This window comes from Alexandromys fortis, unplaced genomic scaffold (genome assembly GCF_014885135.2).
Source record: "Alexandromys fortis isolate MF-2015 unplaced genomic scaffold, M_Fortis_MF-2015_v1.1 scaffold_70, whole genome shotgun sequence".
NCBI lineage: Eukaryota > Metazoa > Chordata > Mammalia > Rodentia > Cricetidae > Alexandromys > Alexandromys fortis.
This window is the reverse complement of record NW_026067955.1, coordinates 6594728-6608030: the sequence shown is the minus strand read 5'-3', so window position 1 is coordinate 6608030 and position 13303 is coordinate 6594728.

Sequence of the window (13303 nt, the reverse complement as noted above, 5' to 3'; positions counted from 1 at the left end):
CAGATTCCTAGACTTCCTGTCAGGAATTGGACGTAAAATCTTACCTTATATTATTGACTGAGGTTTCTGTCCTGCCCAGTTTCCATAGTTGTTAGGTCCCAAAGAATCACACAGAAGTCTACATTAGTTATAAACTGATTGGCCCATTTGCTCAGGCTTCTTTTAACTCTTATAATTTATATTAGCCTATTATTCTTGTCTATGCTAGCCACATGGCTCAGTACCTTATTCAGTGAGGCAGTCACATCTTGCTTCTTCTCTGATCGGGTCAGGACTGCAGAGGAATGGGCATCCTCCTTCCCAGAATTCTCCTGTTCTCATTGACCTGCCTCTACTTCCTGTCTGCTTGTCCCGCATATACTTCCTGCCTGGCTACTGGCCAGTTAGCGTTTGTTTAAAATATAGTTGACAGAATACAAACCATTCTCCCACACCATTGTATTATTCTCAACAGTTTACCCTGTGATGAGTTTAGCTGAACTGGAACACCAGAGGAGACAGACTTCGACTAGTGCCCTCACTCTGACACCAACTTCAAGGTTAAGAATCTCCAGGGCAAGCCTCATATCAGACAAGCTGGCTATGACCCTGTGGATACCGCGACACTCTCACATTTATTGTTTGTGAGCAAGACTCGTGGAACTGAGAGACGTGCTACGCTTGCGATTGGTATCTGTCATAGCGAAAAGACGGATTAAAATTAGCCAAGGAGAGTGGTACACAGGGCACGCTCCAGGGGCCATCCCACAAGAGTCAGTGGCATCATCACCTCCTTCTGGGCACAATAAGTGGCCAACCGGAGACATTTACCTGCTCTTTTTCTACCCAGACTTGGAATGCAGCTCAATCTCACACTTTGTGCAGATTCCGATTCCTCCAGACATCACAGCTGACACAGGGTGCCTCAAGAACCCCACTGTGAACTCTGTATTTGTTATTAGACTGTCTTGTGGCTACAGCATCCAGACGCTTCTGTCAGGCAGGACATTCCAGGGGCTTAGAGATCCTCTCTCAGTAGCCAAGGGTGAAGGCCAGACCTCTCTTTGGGTACAGTTAGTCTTTCTTTACACAGAGCCCCCTTTTCATGGACACTAAACAACCAGAACAGTAGTGAAGACTTCCCCAATTCTGGGATCAGCCAGTTCTTCCCCACAGGGACCAGACTACAGGAGCGGGCAGTTTCCTGTGTCTCCAAACCTGGAACACAGCAGAGAGAGCACTCTGGGGCTCAGTTTCACACTTCCCCGTAGATTGCTTCCACCACTTCTCTTAGGGTCTGGAATCGTATAGAACAGTATATTAAAAAACCTTTCTTCTTTGCAGTGAAATCCAGATAAGGTTGTAAAGTTGTTTGGCTAACCTAAGATATACAACAGTGAAAGTCAACTTTTGACATTGGATTGTAAAACTGTAATGGAAAGGGGCACCATAGTCATCTCTACATTAACAGGCACCCTGCTTGTGTAGGAGGGTGTTGCAATGAATTGTTTATATGCAGATATGAACACAACATGTTCTTCTCCCAGATAAGGTATTGTGGTGTTTTGAAAGAAAATGGCTCCCAAAGGGAGGGGCACTTTTAGGAGGTGTAGCCTTGTTGGAGGAATTGTGTCACTGTGGAGGCGGGCTTGGAGGTCTTATATATGCTCAAGCCATCCCCAGTGAGACAGTTCACTTCCTGTTGCCTTTGGATCCAAATGTAGACTTTCAGCTCTGGTACCATGTCAGCCTGCATGCTGCCTTCCTTCCTGCCATGACGATAGTGGACTAAACGTCTGAACTGTAAGCCACCCCAATTAAATGTTTTCCTTTATAAGAGTTGTCATGTCATGGCCATGGTGTCTCTTCACAGCAATAAAACCCTAACTAAGACAGACACCAAAGCAATGATTCTACCAAGATGTAGCTTGTGAAAAACAAGTTTTACTGGGATGACTTCCAAGAGTGTAGGTGACCCCCAAACACCCGAACCACCCAAGTCTCATCCCAGCATGAAGAGCTTCTTTCAAGCTGCACACACAGAGCCCTCTGCTTTAGCTAACCTTCTGCCCTGTATAGACCTCACTTCTGGAGACCATGAGGTCACATGCCACATGGGAAGGATTGCATACGGGGTGTAGGAAGAAGTGACTGGAATCTCAGTCGAATGGCCTCCTCACCTCAACCTTCTATAAGGGAATATTAAAGGGCCAGGCCTGAGGGATGCTCGTCAAGAGTCATAGCTGCCCTGCCCTGAGGAGGAAGGTGCTGATAATGGCTGGGGTGCTTGGAAAAGACATTTCCACAGCAGAAGCTCTCGCCACACACTGAGTGGAGAGCTCTGTGACGGCAGAGCGCCTACTAACTGCCATTCTATCTACGGGAGCTGATCTCTGTGTAGGGTTGGAGTCTCTACGTAGAATCTGCACGATGAGACAGAATGGAAGCCCCCCTACTTCCAGGTGAGCCTGGAGTTCTGGGACAAGCAGCACTGCTCGGTGCCCACATGGATGACACTTCTGCCTGGGCCTTCCATTATTTCCTTCAAACAGCCTACCAGTAAGCCAGTGCTTTAAGGAGAAGGAGCACTTGGATAGGAGCCAGAACACTCAGGCCTGACTGTGCTCTGATAGCTACACAGGCAAATATCTTTGAGCTGGTCAGTTCCTCTGTAGGCTTCACTGCCTTTTCTACAGAATATGTTGTTTGGATTGGATCCACATCTGACTCTAAATTTATCTAGTTTCCCCCCACATTCCATGGTTTCTTTTTTACTTTTAAAAGTAGAGTTCCTTTACTTTTAACCTAGGTAAAAAGATTGTTTCCACTAAGTGTGTATATATGTATGTGTTATTGACTGCCAAGAACAGATATTTTAAATCTCCACTTGTCCCAGTCAGGTTCGTTAAGCCACTATTCTTTAGACCATCGTTTCTCAAGGCATGGTCCCAGGACGAACATCATCAGCACTAGCTGAGATTTTAGAAGGGCATATTCCCAGGCCCCACCCTATACCTACTGAATCAGAAACTCTGGGGCCAGAGCCCAGGAATTTGTATTCACAGACCCTTCAGAGAATTCAGAAGCATCCAAATCTGACAGCCATTATTTTCAATTGTATTGCAAAACATAGAATCTAAGATAATTTCAAAGAAAAATCACAGCAATCAAGCAAATATAGCATTTATCAGGTATCTCATACCATTCTAAGTGCTTGCTGCATATATTTTAATTTGACCTTGCAACAAGGCTAGTACTGTTCATTCATGTCTTGGAAACTAAGTAAAGATAAATATTGCAGGTAGGCCCATATATACAGAAAATGCCAACATGGTTCTCAAGCCTTCCATCCCATTGTCCCTGAATAAACAGGACCGTTACCCATGTCTCCTTTTGTTACTGAACATTTAAATCCTTCCTTTTCCATTCCAGAGTATTAAAATAACTATACCAGCAACCGATTTATAATGGTCTAATTCTGTTTCAAGTGGGCATGGAATATAAAGCCATTATTAATTTTAAGATTGTTTCAAATGTTGCAACTTTATAATGTTCAACCTCAATTTTAATTTTGAATCAAACTAGAGAAGAATTACTATCAAAAGAAAAGCATGTGATACCTATGAACAGCCTGAAAGCAGTGCCCTCAAATCACCTCCTTAATTAGAATTTTCAGAACTTAGACAGTGTCATCTAATAAGTTTCCCTGTGGGTTTGTGACATTTTTCATCCCATCTATAAATGTTTGCAGTGTGGTCTGTTAGAAGCCTTTACTTTCTCATAGACTCCCTGACACCGGGCCAGGTAACATGACTAAGTTGATATAGTCAGGAGCCATGAGCATCAAAGGGTTCAAGAAACATCCCCCTTACTGGGTTAGCGTCAGACTTGAACTAAAGCACAGGCTGATTTGGGGCTTTCTGTAGCATTTAAAAGAGCAAGCCAGGCTTCCGTATGCTCCATGGTGAATGCACACAGTGAGGGCAGCAGTTAGAGGGTAAGGGATGAGGACAGTATTCCTTTATTCTGCACAGAGGCCTGCTAGTCACCCTTCACCAACAGCCCGTGACTCTCTTAAGTTTATGTGTGTATATTTAGAATGCATGAAAAGATGATATGATCTATGTTAGAAACTAGACATTCATTTGTAAAACTGTATAGTTTGATTTTTACAGAAGGATTCTATGATAATCAAATTCTCAGAAAGTAAAAACAAGCAATTAGAGCTGAACTTATTAGTAGCCTTGAAAGACCAGCTCTCAAGGCTACTCCAAGGATTTGAAGAAAAACTCCACGGGATAGCAAAACTGATCTTAAGAATTTTCTATCTGAGGGATATGGAATAAATTCACACACATGCTGTCTGGTCATGCTCTTTATTTTCCTGTCCTCTAATTTCTTGTAAGTTCTAATTCTTTCTAGTTCTCCTTTGTTTCAATTCTTTCTCTTGCTTCTTTGTTCACCTAGCTTAAATACACTTTTTACAGGAGGCTTGAGACAATAAGAAAAAAATTTCAAGAGTTATATCTCATCGGTCATAGCATCCCTTGGGTAAATGATAAAAACAGAGCCATTTACCATGGCAACACAAATTTCAAGGTTTCTGGTGTAAGACTGATCAGAGGCCAGGGGCACAGTGCCCAATGAAACAAGCTGAAAGACATAGGTTTTTATCAGCCAGACTTGGCAAGCGAGGAATTAGCATGTTTCTCTAGGTTGCTTTGTGTTAATAACCTTGGTTAGACATCTGTAACTCTGACATTGTGTGTGTAAAGTTTTTAACTTATCCATTTACAGAAACATTTAGTCTAGTTTGAACTTGCTCTGAGGTGAAAATGAGCTAATTGTGTGCAGTTTGTCTCAGACTGGGGAGAAATTGTTGTTTTCTTCTGTTAGTCTGAGTAAAAGGAACAAAGCAGGCTTTTAAGTATCTTACCGTCTTCATGGGACAATAGATCTAGTTATGAAGCATATCCTAGTACATTTTCTATATATCAAAATTATACAGATTAATGATAAGTCATCTTCCTGACCACCCACAGATATATGTACCCATAAGATTGAGATGTGATCATGAGATTACATATACACATCACATGAGATTACACACTCTAATGCAGGTGTTGGAGAGACATCATAGCTGCTTTTGTATATGTGAAATTACAGACAGGAGCAATAGTTTCCAGAGTCAGTGGTTCCACCTGCCTTTTCCAGATGGGATTCTCCTCCATCAGAGAATCATTCCTCTGGTGGGTTGACATCTGGACACTAGTTGTCACCTGCTGCAACTCCCACGGCTTCTGACATGATCTAACATTTAACATACACATAGACCGTTTTCTATGAGTGGGACAGATTAATGTTAGACATTGTTACAGGTAGCTTCCATTGTCAACTTGACAGAGCCCAGAATTATTCGTCCCTCACATAAGGGACTGCCCCATCAGATTGCCCTGTAGGCAAGACTGGGGTATTTTCGGATTGCTGATTTATGTCAGAGAGCCCAGCCTGCTGTGTATGGTGCCACCCCTGTGCAGATGGTCCTGTGTTGTATAAGGAGGCAGGCTGAGTGTGAACCAGGGAGAACAAGACAGAAAACGGAGTTCTTCCATAGCTTCTGTTTCAAGTTCCTGCCCTGCTGGAGTTCCTGCCCCAGCATCCCTCAGAGATGGACTGTAAGCTGTAAAATGAAACACACCCTCTCCTCCTCACATTGCTTTGGTGTTCATCACAACAGAAAGCAAAGTAGGTCAGTGATGCTTTGAGAATAGATCTGAAGTCCTTAGGAACAAATTCAAACACAAGTCATACTGTTGTAATCAAACTATCTGGGTTACTTGTTAGGAAAGCTCAATGTTTGCATTTTCCAGAATAGTTCCAGTTGTCAATATTTTGTCCCATTGTCAGATTTGGGAACCAGAGAACCGCATCTTCATGGAGTTCAAGTTGTCAACATTTTATTAACTACAACTTCTTTTGCTTTAGGGCCAAATTTAGATATTTAATTTAGATATTCTTACTATTTTAGCTGAATCTTTCCTCATCTAGTCAGGTTAGTGAAGTAGAGTAAGGAAGGTCATATAGCCAGCATATGGGAGAGCTGGGCCCTGCTGGGAGCTCTGGGCTATTGCATGGAATCCTAAAAACCATGCTAGACAAGTATTAGGCCTCAGTCTCTAAAGAAAGTCAAGTACAAACATGTAAAGTAATTTGATATAAGTAGGTCATGTGTGTAGATGTACATGTGTGTCCTTGTATCTGTATACTTAACACACTGTTCCTGCAAGGAAGGACACCTGCTCTTTCCATCAAAACCAGCTTTTTAATCAGTTTTGGAGAGGATGTCACAGAAGTCCAGCAGTTATGTCTTAACACATTGCTCGGAAACAATGACAGTAAACTGACAGTTTGATGTTTTCACTAGATTTCTCATCAGTCCCTGTGTATGACTTATAATACACACATATAATACGAAAATGAACAAGATCAAAAGTAACTCCAAGAGATAAGGACGAGTCAGCCAATGTGTGCGCTGAGTAGAAGTGAACAAGAAGAATTTATATTGCAAATGACTGTGTGGCTTCTGGTCTCATGGGTCTTTCAGGGCTGACAGCAAATCTTTGCTGCATTAGGCCTTTCAAGAATGTCTACTAATAGTGGCTCTGTCCCCAGACTGTCAAAACAATAAGAGTTTCTATGTGGAAACTGTATGGCAAGTAATGTTTTTGATGTTCATAGAGGTAATGGGTGACCTGTAAAATTTCAATATGGCAGATTGGACATAACTGAAGAAAGAACAGAAACAGAACTGAACCTCATTTCCTGCTGGGTCGGGCGCGATGTTTCCCACAGTGCTCATCTCTAGTGCAGTCATACAGACAGGTACTTCTTAAGAGGGAGGACAAAATAACCTAAGAGAGCAGAGCGAGCAACCTCACTCAGCAACACTGTCGAGTATCAGCTCATCACATGCAATGAGCTTGCTAGGGCTTTCAACCCAGGGAGAGGGTTCCATACCCTCCCCTGTGTCTCACCTGCACAAAACATGTTTCAGATCATTTCTGATTCCATTCTGAAGCAGTTGCTGTGAACTCCCTGTCTTCTCAGTGAGAACTTTCCCAAGTTCAGGCAGGATTCCAGTTCCCATGCGTCTGGCAAGAAAGTCTGCATTGCTTCCTTTTGTGCCGTTACCTCACTTTTACTTACTAATTTCATAAGGTAGGGAAATGATTCTAGTCTGGCAAAAACAAAACCAAAACAACCCCCCCAAAAAAAACCATGGAGGTGCTAAAATTTTGGATAATAGAGTTAGTGCAAGGAGCTCTGCGCAGCTGCCATTTATGGAGTTCTTCTGTATCGGGCCTGTTACATATTCTCCCACAACTCTAGGAAGCGGTGTTGTTGTCCATACAAGGGGCAGATGGAGGAAAACGAAGACCTTTGGTTCCTCGGTGAATAATGCAACACAGTTTCCCTCCCTCACACGATGGAAAGACATCATCATAGAAAGACCCGTGGAGCTGCAAATATGGGGGGAGCATGCAAATAGTACATGTTTTCAAGCAGTAGATGGTAGATCAGGACAAAAAAAAAAAAACCCCAACCTATGCCTCTTCATCATTGGTCCCCACAGGCAATAGTGAGTATGTTCAGGTATCAATCTGTGTGCCCTGGAGGTTCTTTGTGACAATCTGAGCAGAGTACAAGTAATAAGATGTGTTTGCCAGACTTTGATGTGCATCAGTGAAAAGATGCAAATTCTGCCCCTTGAATATGGCACTGGGTTCCGTGGGAACATCCCCAAGTAAATAATAACACAGGCTGGACCAATGTGCAAGTCCAGTTATTCTCCCAGAGCACTGGTAGACTTTTCAAAATGCCTTTAGCGACCCAGTCTGCAGATTGCTCTTGGTGTGACTGTTGCTGAAACAGGTGTCTCGAGTTATGAATTAGCATAACAAAATGGTTTCCTTGTGGCAGCAGCCCATGAAATAATCGGTGCCATCTGCATTTATCTGAAGTTTGGTTTCTAATATGCACACAGAGAGTCAGCTGCTTCCTTGTGTCATGATGCCGATTTGATCCCGAGGGTGCCTGATGGAAACATGTTCACCATTTCCAAGGAAAACACACATCAGCAAGGCAAGCTAAAGCAGTGGCATGGATTGCTTTTCTCCTCCCCGCCCCCGTGGATTATTTCTGTTTTTCACTAAGCAAAACAAAACTCAAATGCGCACATAAAAAACTGCTTCCTCAGAGCAGTGTGTGGCAGAGCCTGCCGGGACAGAAAGCCACCAGGCCCTGTGGACACATCTGTTGTGTTCTTGAATCACCTCTGCTAGAGCCTCACTTTGGCTGGAAGTTCCCTGTTTTCTTACCTTAACCCATATGTAGCAACCAGAGCCTGCCGCAGACTTATCTTTGGCCCATCTGCTTTACCACCTGGGAGAGCAGGAGCCATCCAGGCTACCCTTCCATCTTGACACAGCACAAAGCAAATGGTGCAGAAGGCTTCTTGTCCACACTCTGAGATGACAACAGAATCCTCTTAAGAGCTGTCCTAAAGCCGTGGAGGCAGTTCTTTGTAATGAATACCACAGAGCCACAAGTATCCAGCAACTCAAGCCCACTGTAGGGCTGTACTGTCTGTAGCTACCAGGCTGGGAGTGTGGCTCAGCTGCTAGAGCGCTTGCCTCGCTCTGGATTCAGTCTCCAGCACTGAATAAAAACCAAGGTGTTGGTGCACACCTATAATCCCAGTGTCCAGAGGTGGAAACAGCAGGATGAGGAAGTTCAAGGTCATCTGAAGGTGTAGGCTGCCCTGACCTGAAATAATCACACAGAAACTATATTAGCTACAACACTGCTTGGTCTATTAGCCTAGGATTCTTATTAACTAACTCTTACATTTTAAATTAACTCATTTCTATTATTTTATATTTTACTATGAGACTCGTGGTTTACTGGTAAGGGTTTGACCTGCATCTGTCTCCCTAGGCGGCTACTCCCTGACTCCGCCTTCTTTTCTCCTCTATCTCTGCTTGGAATTCCCACCTTGCTCTATTCTGCCTTGCCGAACATCAAGGCATCTTTATTCATTAACCAATAAAAGCAACACATACTCAGAAGGACTTCCCACACCAGTCATCCTTGACTACTTAGTGAAAAATTCAAGGTTAGCCCAGACTGCATAAAACCATGTCTCAAAAACCAACAACAAAAATTGCAATAGGTAGACAATATATACGTCAATCTATTTTCATTTATTTATTTATTTATGCATTAGGTCCATGAAGACCTTCATCAATTAAAAGAGAAATTAACAAAATTCTCAAGTGAGGAGACAAGAGACCCTCTAGACATTCAAAATCTCGAGACAGCAATCCAAAGGACTGAAATGGGGTTAAAAGTGAGTAAAGCTATGGACAGTAAACAAAATACTGGGAAGAGGAGAGAGGACCCAGTGGTTCTCATGGGTCCCCATGTCGTTCTTTAGCAGAACTGGGTTTAAGGGGACCACCAGGCTATCTTCCTCAGATGGCTGGCTGCTTGAAGCTCATGTAGGAGAAAGACATTATTCCATGATGGTATGCGGGTCAGGGCTACACAGCCCTGTGCACGGTTTCATTTGGGATGAGGGCTGCGGGTCACTTAGACTTTGAGTCTCAATTGTTCATTATGCTTTTTGGGACATTTGAAGTAATTTGGCCTTGAGATGCCTAACCTTAGGCATGTAATAACACACAGTGTTTTGTGCATTTTGGGTGGCTTAATTACACGATTCAAAGTATTGACCTAATGAAATGAAGTAAATTAGCTAAGTATTTCACATCCACCATAATGGCCTGAGCTTTGACTTTTCTGTAACAGATTCACATTGAGAAGTATCTAGATGTTGTAAACCACCAGGTGTTAACGGCTCCTGTGCACGAAATATCACATTCCAAATGGTAAGTAAAATAACCACGTTACAGCCCAGAGTAAAGAACACCAAGAACCTTTTATCCCTTGGATGACATGCCTGACACTAGTCAGCATGTGGAGTTCAGGCATTGTAGGCTACTCTCAGTCCTACTGCTTGGCAGCATGACAGTTGCTGGGGTCCTACGCTGCTGTTGCTTTTGGTGAGAAATGGTTAAAATTCTTCAAGGAAACATTTAAATGAAAATAGGTTGGGGTTTTCACTGTTTAGATCACATGATTCTTGTTTACTCTTCTGTACTTCCATGTGTGCTTTATTACTTAAGTGATTTGGGGACTGGAGAGATGGCTCAGATGTTAAGAGTACGTACAGCCCTTCTGGAGGACCCAGGTTCAATTCCCCACATCCACAGTAGGCGGGTTCAGAACTTCTTGTGACTCCAGCTCCAGGAGATTTGACACCCTCTCCTGGCCTCTGTGGAGGCCTCCATCCCCTAGTAAACACGGTGCATACAATTCACACAAACACATATAAAGTCAATCTTAAAGGTAGTTTTGGTATTATAGCAAGTAAAAAAATTAATATAGCTTGGTTGAAATACCCACTATGTAATATATCTTAAGAGATGATTTATTCAATTCAGATTGAGTTTTAAAAAGCAGTCTTGCCATGGGCCTCCTACTGAGTGAATATAGATGAAGCTTGGTAGTTAGTCTTAAGTCCCTGTGGCTCCTCTTTGTGTTTTGCATATGGACCCAGCTTATGTGATGGATGGATGGATGGATGAATGGATGGATGGTTAGCAGTAAAGGCAGGGCTCCAAAACTCTGCAGAGAGACATGGGGAGGTATGGCAGAGCCAAGTCCCAGTGCTAGACAGTGGGGATCAGAGCTCTGAGTAGGCGTCACTATTTCCTCCCCGTCTCCCACCAAGGGGGTAGTGATGCAGGTATCTGTTATCCTTTTTTTAGAGGTTACCCTGTCCTGTCATCCCTGGCTCCCTAGCCTTGTATACATAAGTATCTGCCTATCAGGTTATGCCCTATTCACCACACTTTTACCCTCACTTCCTAGATAGAGTACCATCTAAATAATAATTATTAATGTTTTGTAACAGATTATCCAAGCTTAATCTCGTAGGACAGCAAAACATATTATCTCATAGTTTGTTGTCAGGAATATACGGACACAGCCAAGCCAAGAGCCTCTGCCTCAGCGTCTCTCACAATCTAGGCGCTGACTGCAACAGTCCCCTTTAAGACGGCATGGGGCAGGGAAGGCAGCTGCAGGAGAGATTGGCGGGAATCGGTGTTCAGCCTCGGTCACAAAATCGCCATTTGCCTTTCGAGCCCATTATCACATGCAGTCATATGAAGTTCTCATTCTGAGGACTAGAAGAAAATCCATTCCACATGGGAGCCCCTGGAAGCAAAAAAGGGCCTGGGAACGGCCAAGTGACAGGAATATTGTGTCACCATCATGGTCGCTTCAAATGACAGTGATCCTTCTACTTCAGACTCCCTCGTGTTGGATTACAAGAGTGAGCAACCATGCCTGGCTTCATCAAGGGTTCTTTGCTGTATCGATACACCAACACTCCACATCCCCACTTTTACCTGGTGTTTGACTCTAGAGCCTCATTCTCCTTTGTTTTCATCCTGAGTAGGACCGTCTTGTCAGCCCATGTTTACCCCAGGCTATGGAGTCTTCCAGGAATCTGTACTCTGGGTAGCACTGTGGCTCATGCTCTATGGTGTTGTATAACATTTTACTCTTTTGGCTTTTTGGGGTGCCAACCACCCAGCTTCCAAATAAATCACACAAGGAGGCTTATTCTTTCTTATAATCATCTGGCCTTAGCTGGGCTTGTTTCTAGCCAGCTTTTCTTACCTTTAAATTATCCTGTCTATCTTTTACCTCTGGGCTTTTTTCTTTTCTTACTTCTGTGTATCCTACTTTCACACCTACTACATAGCTGGCTGGGTGACTGGCTCCTGAATTCCTCCTCCTCTCCTCGTTCTCTCCTTGCTCCTCGTTCTCCCTCCTCCCAGAGTTCTCTTTCTATTTATATTCTCCGCCTGCTAGCTCCACCGATCCTAGCTCCTGCTTTGCTATTGGCCATTCAGCTGTTTATTAGACAATCAGGTGTTTTAGACAGGCAAAGAAAGTAACACAGCTTCACAGAGTTAAACAAATGCAGTATAAACAAAAGTCACACACCTGAAAATGACACTACGGGATTCAAAAGAATTTAAGTTCAGAGCAAAGACTCTAACTTGGTGAAAATTGCAGGCCATGAAAGCACCTGGGTAGATGGAGACTCAAGCCCAGCCGACTGGAGCGTGGGAGGTTACTCTAGGCTGTTCTAGAGAGTCCACGGGTAAAGTAGTTCATGGACTCAGGCATGCTGAAAGGAAAAGGGAGGGTTTTCTGAGGAGAATAAGATAGCACACATGAAAACCACAAAGAGAGTGATCCCAGAAGGTCATCAGGTAGAAAGTCAGCATGGTGGAGGGACATGGAAGAAAAACGGGCAGGTAGAGCAGGGGACAGACAGGGCAGGAGTAAAGTCTAAACTCACTTTCTTAGGAAGGAGGAAGTTCTGATGGCTTTGTGTTGGTTTGTGACTGAATGGAAACGGTATTTTGTAAATATACTCTGGAAGTGTTATCACCAGCGGCTGGGGACAGTCTAGAGGCGAGCAGCTGGGTTGCCAGCGGTGGCCTGTGTGTCATCAGATGGCTTATCTGTCACTCGTTTATTCAGCAAGCATGTATTGAACAGCTGTTATTTGCTAAGCATGCTTTTAGATACAGGAGCTGTGTCAGTTAGCCACAGACCTCGTCCTTCTGATGGGAGGTGTAGATCTAGAGGAAGATGTTCGCAGCGGGAAGTAAAAGGAAAACTTGATTTGAAATATCTGGAAAGAACCTCAGTGCGCTTGACATTAGATTGAGGTAAAAAGAATGAGACTCAAGAGTGACCCCAAAACTTTGGGGCCTGGGCCACTGAGAAGGTAGAGTTGTGTGGATCTAAAATGTTGGCAAAGGGAGAACAGCGGGTGGGAAATGGGCCGGGTGCTGCTGCTGCCTCCTTCCTTCCTTCCTTCCTTCCTTCCTTCCTTCCTTCCTTCCTTCCTTCCTTCCTTCCTTCCTTCCTTCCTTCCTTCCTTCCTCTTCTTCTCCTCTTCCTCCATCCTTTTTCTTCCTTTCCTCCTTCCTTCTTTCCTTCTTTTCTTCATCCTCCTCCTCTTCTCCCTACTCCTCCTTTATTTTTTTTGTCAGAGAAAACAACTGGATTTAAAATTCAGTTTAATGGGCTGGAGAGATGGCTCAGTGGTTAAGAGCATTGCCTGCTCTTCCCAAGGTCCTGAGTTCAATTCCCAGCAACCACATGGTGGCTC